We start from the raw sequence: 12,066 nt of genomic DNA on the forward strand, positions 1-12,066 counted from the left end.
TCATAATTCCTCATGCCTGGAATGTACTCCCTCCTCATCTCTGCCTACTGGCTTCCTTTAAGTCCCAACTAAAATGGCATCTTCTACAGGAAGCCTTTTCTAAACCCTCTTAATTCTAGTGTCTCTCCTCTTTTAATCACTTCATTTTTATTCTCTATATAATTTGTTTGTAAATTTTTTTTGCTTATTATTTCTCCCTTTAGATTGTGAGCTCCTTGAAGGCAAGGATTGACTGTCCTTTGCTTCTTTTTGCATCCCCAGTACTTAGCACTTAAGAAATGTTTATTAACTGACCCCTATTCTATTCTAGGAAATCAGATATAAGGTACTTAGGTGAAGGTACTTTCTCACATGAATAACTTGGTTGTTGAAAGGGGCAGATCATTTTTATGCATGAAAAATTAATAAAATCCAGTTTGAATGTATATGTTACCCAGTGCGCTTAGATGAAGAAATACAATTTCTCAGATAAAATGTGGAAGAGAAAGACACATTATTAGGAAGACCAGAGAGAAAACTGACCATCAGATCAATGTACCAAGAGGATCTGTTTCAAGGCAGAGAAATTATAGAGGTTACAGGTCATTGTAGTCCATTTGTCCACTAGAGTCCATTAGACCTGGGGAGGATATAATTGACAGAGTAGGAAATCAAATAACTAGAGCCTATGAAGATTAAATATGGAGTGTTAGGTTTATACCTGACAGAAAAGTGGATTTTGTGGGGATTTATTTCATCATAAGGAAAGATGAGTCATCAGAAGATTCTGACTTGAGGCATTGAGAATAATTGGGGAAAATAATTGAGAAAAAGCCACTTGTGAAGGACCTCAGTCTGAGTAACACAATCAACTGACAGGAAAATTTCAGCTACTGTGCTGGGAGCTTGCTGATTGGAAGAAATGCATTGCTTTAATGACTGAACAAAAAGGCTGGAAGTTAGTGAGCTCTTTGGAAAAAGAGTCAGTCACTGACCTATTGCCTTCTAGCACCATCTACAGCTTGAAGAGGCAAAACCTCTCAAAGGTGCCTAGTTCTCCACTTCCCTTTCCGGTGTCAGGAGGAAACAAAGACAGACTTTGCATCTTCTTTGGTATGAGAAGACTTTTGGAGCTGATTGGATAAAACAGAATCCTATTGAGCCAAGAGCTGGATGGGCTTTTTCTGCATTGCTTGGGTTTTTTGTTTGTTTGGGTTTGTTTTTTGCTTTTTTTTTTTTTGGCTAGGCAATGGGGTTAAGTGACTTGCCCAGGGTCACACAGGTAGTAAGTGTTATGTGTCTGAGGCTGGATTTGAACTCGAGTCCTCCTGAATCCAGGGCTGGTGCTCTGTCCACTGTGCCACCTAGCTGCCCCCATCTGCATTGCTTGGGAAGCCAACCTGGGGAGTTCCACGGTGAACTTTGCTTTGCTGTAAGAAAAGATTGTGAGTTGATTAGACAAAGCAGAATCTTACTGAGTGAAGAGCAGGTTTGTCTGACAGCCAACACTGAGTTGCTTATGGTTGTCTGGCTTAAGGTAACATCTAACTACAATAGCATAGTACTTTCTCAATGCCCTGTTAAGAGTGACTATGAGTTAAAACAGCTTGTCAGCCCCCAGAATAAAAGAATGGATTTGCCTAGTCTAGTAAGGACTAGAAGGTTAGCAGCTAGCAAAAAGAAAGCTTCATGCGGTGCAGACTGTTCTTGAAGGTACCATGAACATCAAGAGGTGTCAGTTTCCCCAAACACACAGCCACTCACGTGCCTCCTTGCTAGGTTTTTCTAAACGTATGCCTACCTTCCTCCACAAATATTGTGCATTAATAGGAATGTATGACACAAGTATATAGGTGGATTGTGACGTTTTGATTATTCCTGCATTTGCCGTGTTGAGTAACTGTAATGTTATGATCATTCTTACTTTTGCCTTATCACTAAATAAATGTCTTGTTATGCATTTCTCTCCATCCTATGTTTCCTCACTATCCTCCTGGCCCTAGTTCCCTTAGGCCTTGTCACTTGTCTAATTTACTTCAACCCAATACCTTGCCCTCCCATTCCTTAATCTACATACCCCTCTAAGAGTCCCGCCACCCTCCACCTAAATCTACCTAAGAGTTTCTCTCTCATCCTCTCCCCTTCCTAATTCTTAATCCATACACCCTTTTAAAAGTCCCTTCCTTATCCTATTCCCTTGCCCTCTTATTTCTTTCTAAATTTAGAAGACTTTTATACCCTTCTAAATGTATATGTTGTTCCCTCTTTAATCTGTTTCTGATGAAAATAAGGTTCCAGCACTTCCAGTCTTCCCCCCACTTGCTTCTTCTGTATCAATTATTCCTTTCGTGCCTCATTTATATGAGATGATTACTCCTTTTTCTCCCTTCCTATGAAATTTTATTTTTTTAGAATCACCCCATCATATATACAGCTTAGCCCAAGCCTTTTTTTCAAACTACCCAAATAATGATGACAGTCATAAGAGTACAGATAACATTTTCACATATAAGAAGTAAACAGTTTGACCTTATTGAGTCCCTTGTAATTGGTCTTTAATGTTTACCTTATATTTCTCCTTGATCTTATAGGTGGAATTTTCCATTAAGTTCTGCTCTTTTTGTCACAAATACCTGGAACTCTTTCAATTTGTTAAATATCCTGGTTTTTTGTTTTTTGTTTTTCATTCAGGTTTTTTTTTTAACTTTGCTAGATAAGTGACCCTTGGTTTTAACCCCAGCTCTTTTGCTCTGTGTTCCAAGACCTTGTTCCAAGTGTCCTTTAATGTAGTAGCTTCTAGGTCTTGTCTAATCCTGATTGTAGCCCCTGGCTATTTAAATTGTTTTTTTTTTAATTGATGCTTGTAACATCTTCTCCTTAACCTGACAGTACCTTATTGTCTTAAGAGAGTTTCATGGGACACTGAGAATTAAGTGACATATCCAGGGTCATACAAGCTTGTATGTGTCAGAGACAGGATGTGAATGAACCAAGTCTTCTTGACTCATTGGCAAACATTAGCCCTAATTTACAGATGAAGAAACTAAACTTAGCATGGCTGAGGGACTTTCTCAAGGTCACTCAGCCAATAAGTGGTACAACCAGGATTGGAACCCTGGTCTTCTAACCTTAATTCCTCAATACCAGTTTCTATTTTCTAGTAGCTTACATCACCTGAGTAGCATCCCCTATCCAGCCTGAAATTATACTTGATTATAAAGAGAAATACTCCTTAGCAGTGGGGCCTAGAAGCTTGAGACAGTGAGGACTGAGGTGACCTGCTCCTATTTTCCATAATCTCCTCAACCTGTTCATAACTGAGTCTCTACCCCAATTCCCAACTATGGTCGCTAAGGGAGACTATCTCCCAACCAAACGCAAGACTTGAATGAATCCTCGCCATTCTTATGTTCCTATGGTGGTCAAGATGACCAAGGTGAAGAGGTGTAGGAAATGGAAAGCAAGATCTAGAGATACGCTCCATCCTCTAAAACCCTCAAAAGGTCATTCATGTTCCAACCCTCAACCCAACTCCCCAGCCTGGTATTGCAATGATATAAAGATGGCTTCTAAAAGAGACTCAACCATAGGAGAATAACTGTAAATGGGAAGTGAAGTCATATCCAGATTAGAACTGGGTTCCAATGGGAGTCATAGGGGGTGAATACAGCAATATGGACAAGTGACTTTTGTGTCCCACAGCTTCATTCATACTGAAGAAGAATGCACCATCCTGGCACTATCCACCTCCCAACAAAGCCCTGTTAATACTATAACATGCTTTATTTCCCAGTCATCCTATCTTTAAACTCTTCCAGTCCCCTTCAAACCCTGACTACTTACAATTCTTTTTCAGAGATGAAAACATCTTCCTTTCCAAACCCTAATTCTTTAGCTCTACTCCCAAACCCAAGTATATTCTCCTACAACCTTTACCTTCCCTCCTTTATCCTTGATCCCTTCAGAAACTGAAAGTTCTTCCTAGAACCTCTTTCTAGTGGTGTGCTGGTAGGTGTTTAAGAACCAGGTCTCCAGATTAATGTGTGTGTGATGTGTGTGTGTGTGTGTGTGCATGCGCACATACATATACACACATATATATGTGTGTGTACATACACAACATACTTTTAAGTATGCTCTGCATTATTAATACTTTCTCTACCACTGTCTTGAGTCTAGACAATCCACAAAACAATAAACCAATCCCTGATTTTTAGTGCTTGCTAATTTCTGAGGTACAAATACTCATACTGACCATTTAATAATTGGTTCTCTCTTGAGCCAGAACATGCTGGCTTCAGAACACCACTGCCTTTTTTCCATCCTCAGCTGCATCCAGCTTGGTCTAAATACCCCTGACTGGCTACTGAAGGACTCCAAACCCAGACTAGACACAGGTTATCACTTTTTCCCTGTAGGACCTCAGGAGGAGTCGAGAGTTCTGAGATGTAACCAGGATATGAGAGTGCAGAATAACTAAGCCCAAGAAATATTGAAGACTGGGGGCTAGAAACCTAAGTGCTTGAAGGAATTAGAGATTTTGTGAACTATATATGCCTTGGAAATGAGAGAGGAGAAGGAACCCTGAAGGAAGAGGAAAGGTAAAATAGATTGTACATAGGATACTTGAGTTTCGCAAAAGAAAAAGGACCTGGGACTTGGTAGGGGAGACAGAGACTTGATGAAAATACATCTGAACCCTGGAAGAGGCTAAGTGCTAGGATGGAAGTTGAAGGGATAGGGAAAGGCTGGGGAAGAGAACCTCTGGAAGTTGATTCATGATGCCTGAGTTTCTGAGGAAAAGAGTTCTAGATGGTGAATTAATAATGGGAGAGGACTGGAGTCTACTTCCTGGGGATTTGTCCCCTGAACTCCATAGCTTGAAAAGTCTGGAATGGGTGTAGCTCTGGGGCTGCTTTTAATAGACCCACCATGCTTATAGAGACTGTTTCCAGTGCTCCCTGGACAAGAAGCAATCTGTGCTATAAAGACAATTCCCTTGCAATGGGAACAGAGTCAAATATAGACTCAGGGAAAGCTTATGGGTTTGAGGAGGATATGAGTTATTAGATATGGAAGCCAAAGACTTCTAGACTGGAGACCTTCAATTCTGACAGGTGAAAGTCTGTGTCTAGAGAAAAAGATGCCTAGGTTATGAGGCCAGGATGACAGGAAATCTAGGAAGCTACCTACCATCTCATCCTCTCTTTCTTGTTTTCTCTTATATTTCTATAGCTATATTAGAGAAACTGAGTCTTTGTGGTAGCTGAGGTCCCTAGTATTCTACCCTGGAAGTTGGAGCTAAAGACTACAAATTGCCCCCGATGGCACTGTTGCCACTTTCCCTACAATCTCCCATTCTGGGTATCCAAGTATTTTGTTCTCTAGCCCCAGTCTTCCCTCCTCAGAGTCTACTACCCTCTCCTAGTAAACAACCATTCTACCCTTCCCCCATATCTCAATTCCTACTCTTTTTAGGCACCCAGTCTTCTGTTCCACCTCACTCCCCTTCCCCATACTCACTCTCAAGACACTGTTTTCACTTATAATTACATCTTATTTTTCCCTCTGTTCTCTTATCATCAAAACAAGTAATGAGTGTAAGGTAATATCTCAGAATTGCTTTAACTTTAATTCCTGTTAGTGATGTTCAGCACTTTTTAGATGGCTGTTCATGGTTTACTTTTCTTTTGAGAGAAATTTGTTCATATCCTAAGACCACTTAGCTATTAGGGAATAATGCTTAATCTTAGAGATTTGGGTCAGCTCCTTATTGGTTTTTAACATTAGACTTCGATCAGAAAATTTTTTTGTGCAGATATTTTCTTCTTCCATCTGCATTTTGGTGTTTGCATAAAGACTGCTAGGTGGCACAGTGGATAGAGTGTCAGGCCTGGATGTAGGAAGACTTATCTTCCTGAGTTCAAATATGGCCTCAGACACTTACTAAGCTGTGTGACCATGGGCAAGTCACTTAACCCTGTTTGCCTCAGTTTCCTCATCTGTAAAATGAGCTAGAGAAGGAAATAGCAAACCACTCCAGTATCTTTGCCAAGAATACCCCAAATGGGATCACAAAAAGTCAGACACAACTGAACAATAACACCAATAAAAGCTGTATATATACAACAGATACTGGTGCTAGCCCACGCATTCACTCTCTCCCACTATAGGGCCCCCTTCAGTTTTGGGTTCATGAACTCATGGATCCAGAATCAGTCCTGGAAGCTTCTTCTCCAAACAGAATGACCAGACTCTCTTTCTTATTGTCTCTGCATCTCTATGCCCCACCCCAGTATCCCTGGGAAAATCACTTAATGTTTAGGTTTGGCTAATGACTAGGATCTCCTCAGAAGGTAGTAGAAAGGTACTAAGTATATAATTTGTATAGGATAGCTATTTATTTCCTCCACACAAAAGAAATGCTAAAAACACAAAAGATTTAACAAACATTGTACATTGACAAACACTTAAAAATGTTGCAGTATCCTATTACTAATATGGGAGATTGCTGCTTAAAACATTAAAATGGGCATTTAGTGGAACTGCTGAATAGACTGTTGTTTGTGTCTCCCTCCCTCCTTCCCTTCCTTCTTCCCTTTCTTCTTTTCTTTCTTTCTTTCTTTCTTTCTTTCTTTCTTTCTTTCTTTCTTTCTTTCTTTCTTTCTCTTTCCTTTCTTTGTTTCTTTTTTCTTTCCTTCTTTTTTCTTTCTTTCTTTCTTTCTTTCTTTTTCTTTCTTTCTTCTTTCTTTCTTTCTTTCTTTCTTTCTTTCTTTCTTTCTTTCCTTTCTTTCTTCCTTCCTTCCTCCCTTCCTTCCTTTCTTTTTCTCTCTTTCCTTTCTCTTTCTTTCTTCCTTTCTTTCTTTCTCTTTCTTTCTTTCTCTTCCTTCCTTCCTTCCTTCCTTCCTTCCTTCCTTCCTTCCTTCCTTCCTTCCTTCCTTCCTTCCTTCCTTCCTTCCTTCCTTCCTTCCTTCCTTCCTTCCTTCCTTCCTTCCTTCCTTCCTTTTGAAGCTGAGTGTTTCTATCTTGACCAGGCTGTAAGTGTAGCAGCCACTCAGAGGTTCAACCTCACTGCTGATCAGCATGGAAACCTGTTTGAAAAGACTTTCACCTTTAACACAGCTTTGAACAACTCCCTCAGTATCCATGTCTTCTGGCAAGTCAGAATAGTGGTTAAAGGGTTTATCCTCTTGTAAATTTCTTCTCTTAGAACCACTAGTAGCCATAGGAAATACCTTTTACAGAACAGCCAGCATCGACTGAAAAGAGCTTCTGACTCTTGAATTCCTATGGGCTAGAAACATCCATCTCAGGATTGCTGTTTGATCACCTATAGTTAGAGAAAGGAAATACAATGCAGACAAGGTAACCAGGGACCTGAGACCCAGGTTCAGGTTAGTTCTAGGCAACACAAGCTCAAACTGGCATGTATGAGTCTGATGCCATGGGTTAAGGGTACAGATTTCTTGACCTCATTTCATTGAAGAGAGAGAGAGAGAGACAGAGAGAGAGAGAGAGAGAGAGAGAGAGAGAGAGAGAGAGAGAGAGAGAGAGAGAGAGAAGGAGAGAGAGAGAGAGAGGTACCTTTGAAGAGAAGGAAAGAAAAGTAAGGTTGAAAGTTGTCTCTTTAAAGTCTACTAAGTCGGTAATTTTTTAAAAAATTAATTTATTTTTAGTTTTCAACATTCACTTCCATAAACTTCTGAGTTTTAAATTTTCTCCCCCTCCCTCCCCATCTTCTTCTTCCCCAAGACAGTGCACAATCTGATATAGGCTCTACATATACATTCCTATTAAACATATTTTCACATTAGTCATGTTGTAAAGAAGAATTAGAACCAATAGGAGGAACCACAAGAAAGAAGAAATAAAACAAAACAAGAAAAAAAAAGAGCAAATAGTATGCTTCGATCTGCACTCAAACCCCATAGTTCTTTCTCTGGATGTGGACAGCATTTTCCATCATGAGACTTTTGGAGATGTCTTAGATCCTTGCGTTGCTGAGAAGAGCTAAGTCTATCAAAGTTAGTCATCACACAACACGGCTGTTACTGTGTACAACATTCTCCTGGTTCTGCTCACTTCACTCAGCATCAGTCCATACAAGTCTTTCCAGATTTTTCTGAAGTCTGCTTGCTCATCATTTCTTATAGCATAATAGTATTCCATTACATTCATATACCACAACTTGTACAGCCGTTCCCCAATTGATGGGCATCCTCCCAATTTCCAATTCTTTGCCACCACATATAGAGCTGCTATAAATATTTTTGTACATGTGGGTCCTTTTCCCATTTTTATGGTCTCTTTGGGATACAGCCCTAGAAGTGCTATTGCTGGGTCAAAGGGCATGCACATTTTTATAGCCCTTTGGGCATAGTTCCAAATTGCTCTCCAGAATGGTTAGATCAATTCTAAGTGGGTGATTTTTTCCTGGCTAAAGGACCAATCCTCTTTGAAAGGCGCCTCTTGCCACTTTCATCTGACAAAGGAATGGCTGAGCCATCCCAAAGCACCAACTCATTCAGTGCTCTGCTTCACACATAGCCCACTAGAAGTGGGTCCCCAAAATGGAGGTAGAATAGGAGCGGATGCTAATTGATTGCCCCCATTACATAACTGAAATAGTCCATGTTGATATACTCTATGCTACAGCTGGTTACAAACTAATTTTCCCCACCCCTACTTCAGGGTAGAACTTTCCATTATCTTCTGTTTGTATAATATATTTAGCTCAATTATCCAGTTGGAATTTATTTATATGGTGTAAGATGCTAGTCTAAATGTATTTTCACTAGACTGTGATCTGTTTTTTCCCCCCACAGTTCTTGTAGTACAGAGTTCTTCCCCCAATACTTTGTGTTCTTTCTTAGATTTATCATGCTGTACTGTTAGCTATATGTTTCCTCCTAAGTCTTGATTACTTAATCTATTCCATTGATCAGCTCCACTGTTTTTTAAAGCTAGTACCAGGTAATGTTGATAAAAGCTTTATAATTTGAGATATAACAATGCCAACCCTCTTTCTTTTCTATTCCTTTCATTATTTCCCTAGATATTCTTGACTTTTTAATTCTTCTATGTGAATTATTATTTTTGTCTAATTCTATAGAGTACCCATTTGGTTATTTGATAGGTATAGAATTAGATCTGTGGACTAAAAATGTCACCATTTTTGCTATATTAGAATGAACATTGATATCTCTCTACTTAATTAGGTCTTTAATTTCTGTAAAATTGTCAAATAATAATGGGGACAACATGCATTCTTGTTTTATCCCTGTATTGAGAAAGCATATAGTGTTTCTATATTACACATAACTTTAGCTTTAGCTCTGTTTTAGAGAAATGTTTTTGATCATATTAAGGAACAATTCATTCAATCCTATGCTTTATAGTGGTTTTTTTAGCATAAATGAGTGCTATATTTGATTTATTTTTTCTGAGTATTTTAGAGTATTTTGCTGTATTTTAAAGAAACTACTGCAAGGAATATAAAGATGAGTGATGGACTTAAGATTCAAGTTAATCTGTTCACATCACACCTCTGATGCTTACAAGTCAGTTAACCTAGCTGACCTTTAGTTTCCTCAATTATAAAATTGTGGTAGTACTACCCACACCCATTAAGATCATAAATCTGGAGATAGAAGGGATCTTAGAAACCATCTAGTCCAACCTCCCCCCACCCCATTTTACAAATTCCATGTGAATGAATGGAGAAATATTAATTAAGCATGCTTAAGCTCTGGGAACAGAAATAGGTAAAGTGGAAACACATATAAGTGAATTCAGCAGAACAGATGGAAAGGTCCAAAAGTCCTAAGAGTTCAGTGTCAGGATAAAGAGCAAGGTTCAGAGGTCCTGTTGCAAATGTAGGTCAGATATAGGTAGAGGAGTCTTGAGGGCCAAAGGACCTTAGGATTCAGAATCAGAGAACATAGTAAGACCTGGTGGACTTCTACCTTATTGAAAGCATTTTAGTTGGTGACTCCCAGCTCATCCAAGTGGTATGTTACTCTCCCTAGATCTGGGGAGGGAGGATAAGGGAAAAGGAGGGGATGCTCATGGTATTCACTTCAATATTGTTGTGAGGCTTCAGTTAGATCATGTAATGGAAAGTGCTTTACTAAACTTAAAGTAAAATGTCTATTGTTTTTAAGGCTTTTTCTGTTCCTGTTACCTCAGTTGTGTTTTTTTGCTATTCTATTATTGTTATATTATTCTATTTGTTTTCCTAATATAGAACTATTCTTGTATTTCAGGTTTAAATTCAATAGTCATAATGAATAATTTTTGGATATATTGTTCTAATCTCTTTGCCAGTACTTATTTGTTTTTCTTTTTTTCTTTTTCTTTTTTATTTATTTTTCACCAATGTTCATTAATAATATTGTTCCCTCTCTGTTTTATCCTTCTCTGTTTTGGGAATTAAGGATCATGTTTGTTTCATAGAATTTGAGTTATATAGAATTTGTCTTATAGAATTTCTTTGTTTTCTGAAAAGTTTGTGTAGTATAAGCATTTTTTCAAACTCAGATTTTTTTTAATGAATTGTTTTTCTTTATTGCAAGGCAGGGTTCAGTTTTGGGTAACTGTGATGTAAAGATAAAAGACATCAATCAGATGTATAAAATGTATATAAATCTGTCTTGACCTGGAGTTATGTTTTCTTTGAAAGTTCATTTACAGCTTGCTCAATTTGTCTGAGAATTAGTTATTTATGTTATCTATTTTCTGTTTTGTTAGCTTTAGTATCTTCTTCTTTCTAGATTAATGACAGGAAAATTCACTATTAATGAGGATGTGGGAAAATAGGAATGCTACTAATGAAGTTATAAATTGGTCCAACTATTTAAAAAACAATTGCAAAATTATGCAAGAAAAATTACCTATTTATGCCCATTTCCCCAGCAACCCCACTATTTGGTTTATACCCCCCACAGATGTTACTAACATGAAAAGACCCAACTGTATAAAATATCATAGCAACACTATTCATAATAGCAAAAAAAAAATGTTAACTGCCCAACATTTACGATGGCTGAATAAATTGTATGTGAATGTAATGGAACAAGAGTATATATCAGGAGAAATGATGAATATGAAGAAGATACAGAAATAGAGGAAGATATATGAAATGATGCAGAGTGGACAAAGGAAAGCCAGAGGACTTATATACACAATTACAACAGCTCTGTAAATGAATACAATAAAATTAATGTGAAAAATGCTGGACAATGCTTGTACTAACTTAGTAGCGTACATATCCTTCTTTTCTTTTAGAAAATAGAAAACTGTAGTTTTCAGAGTGTCAAGTACTGAAATAAATCAAAGCCATGATTGAGGAATAAAGTGTTTTTAATTGAGATAAAAGGCTAGCAAACCTGCCACCCTGGGGGATGTCCAGGAGATTTCCCAAATCCAAGATCCATGCAAAAGCTTCTTATACCTTTAGGAGGTAGGTGGAGGAGGTAGCAAGGCCTGGTCATGAAATCTCAGTTGTCCTCAGCAATCTGAGCAAGGAAAACTTCTTCATTTTGGTTGTTTTGCCCTTCTTGCCCTGAATCCCAGGGTAACGGGGCAAAGACCTCAGAGGCCTACATCCCACTTGAGTCAGGATTCCCCCACAAGGCAAGATCTCAGGATGGGACTTAAGCTCAACCTAACTGACCCTATCTTGCTGGGAATGCTACTGACACTCTGACATTGCTAGTGTCATTTAGGGAGTGGCAGGTAACATAACATTTGGTATTAACAATTTTCTGTCAAGACTAAGTCTGCATGTGCAATTAACTGCTTACAGTGTGCCAGCTGTCTTGGAAACAAAAATACAGGTTTACAGTTTAATTTGGAGGGCAACATACACATATGCAGAGCATTTGGTTGCACTAAGACTTTTGGGACATCCTGTATATGGAACACCTACAAAGGTAACCTCGTTGGGGGAAGGAGAAAGGGGGGAAGACCAGGAAAAGTCTCAAGCACAAGGTTGTGCTTGAGCTGAGTCTTAAAGGAAACGATGGATTTCAGATTGCACATTTTGGGGAAATCAATTAGGAGTACAGAGGAACTTTGTATGTATTA

This window comes from Phascolarctos cinereus, unplaced genomic scaffold (assembly GCF_003287225.1).
Source record: "Phascolarctos cinereus isolate Bilbo 61053 unplaced genomic scaffold, phaCin_HiC Scaffold_5;HRSCAF=322, whole genome shotgun sequence".
NCBI classification, from domain to species: domain Eukaryota; kingdom Metazoa; phylum Chordata; class Mammalia; order Diprotodontia; family Phascolarctidae; genus Phascolarctos; species Phascolarctos cinereus.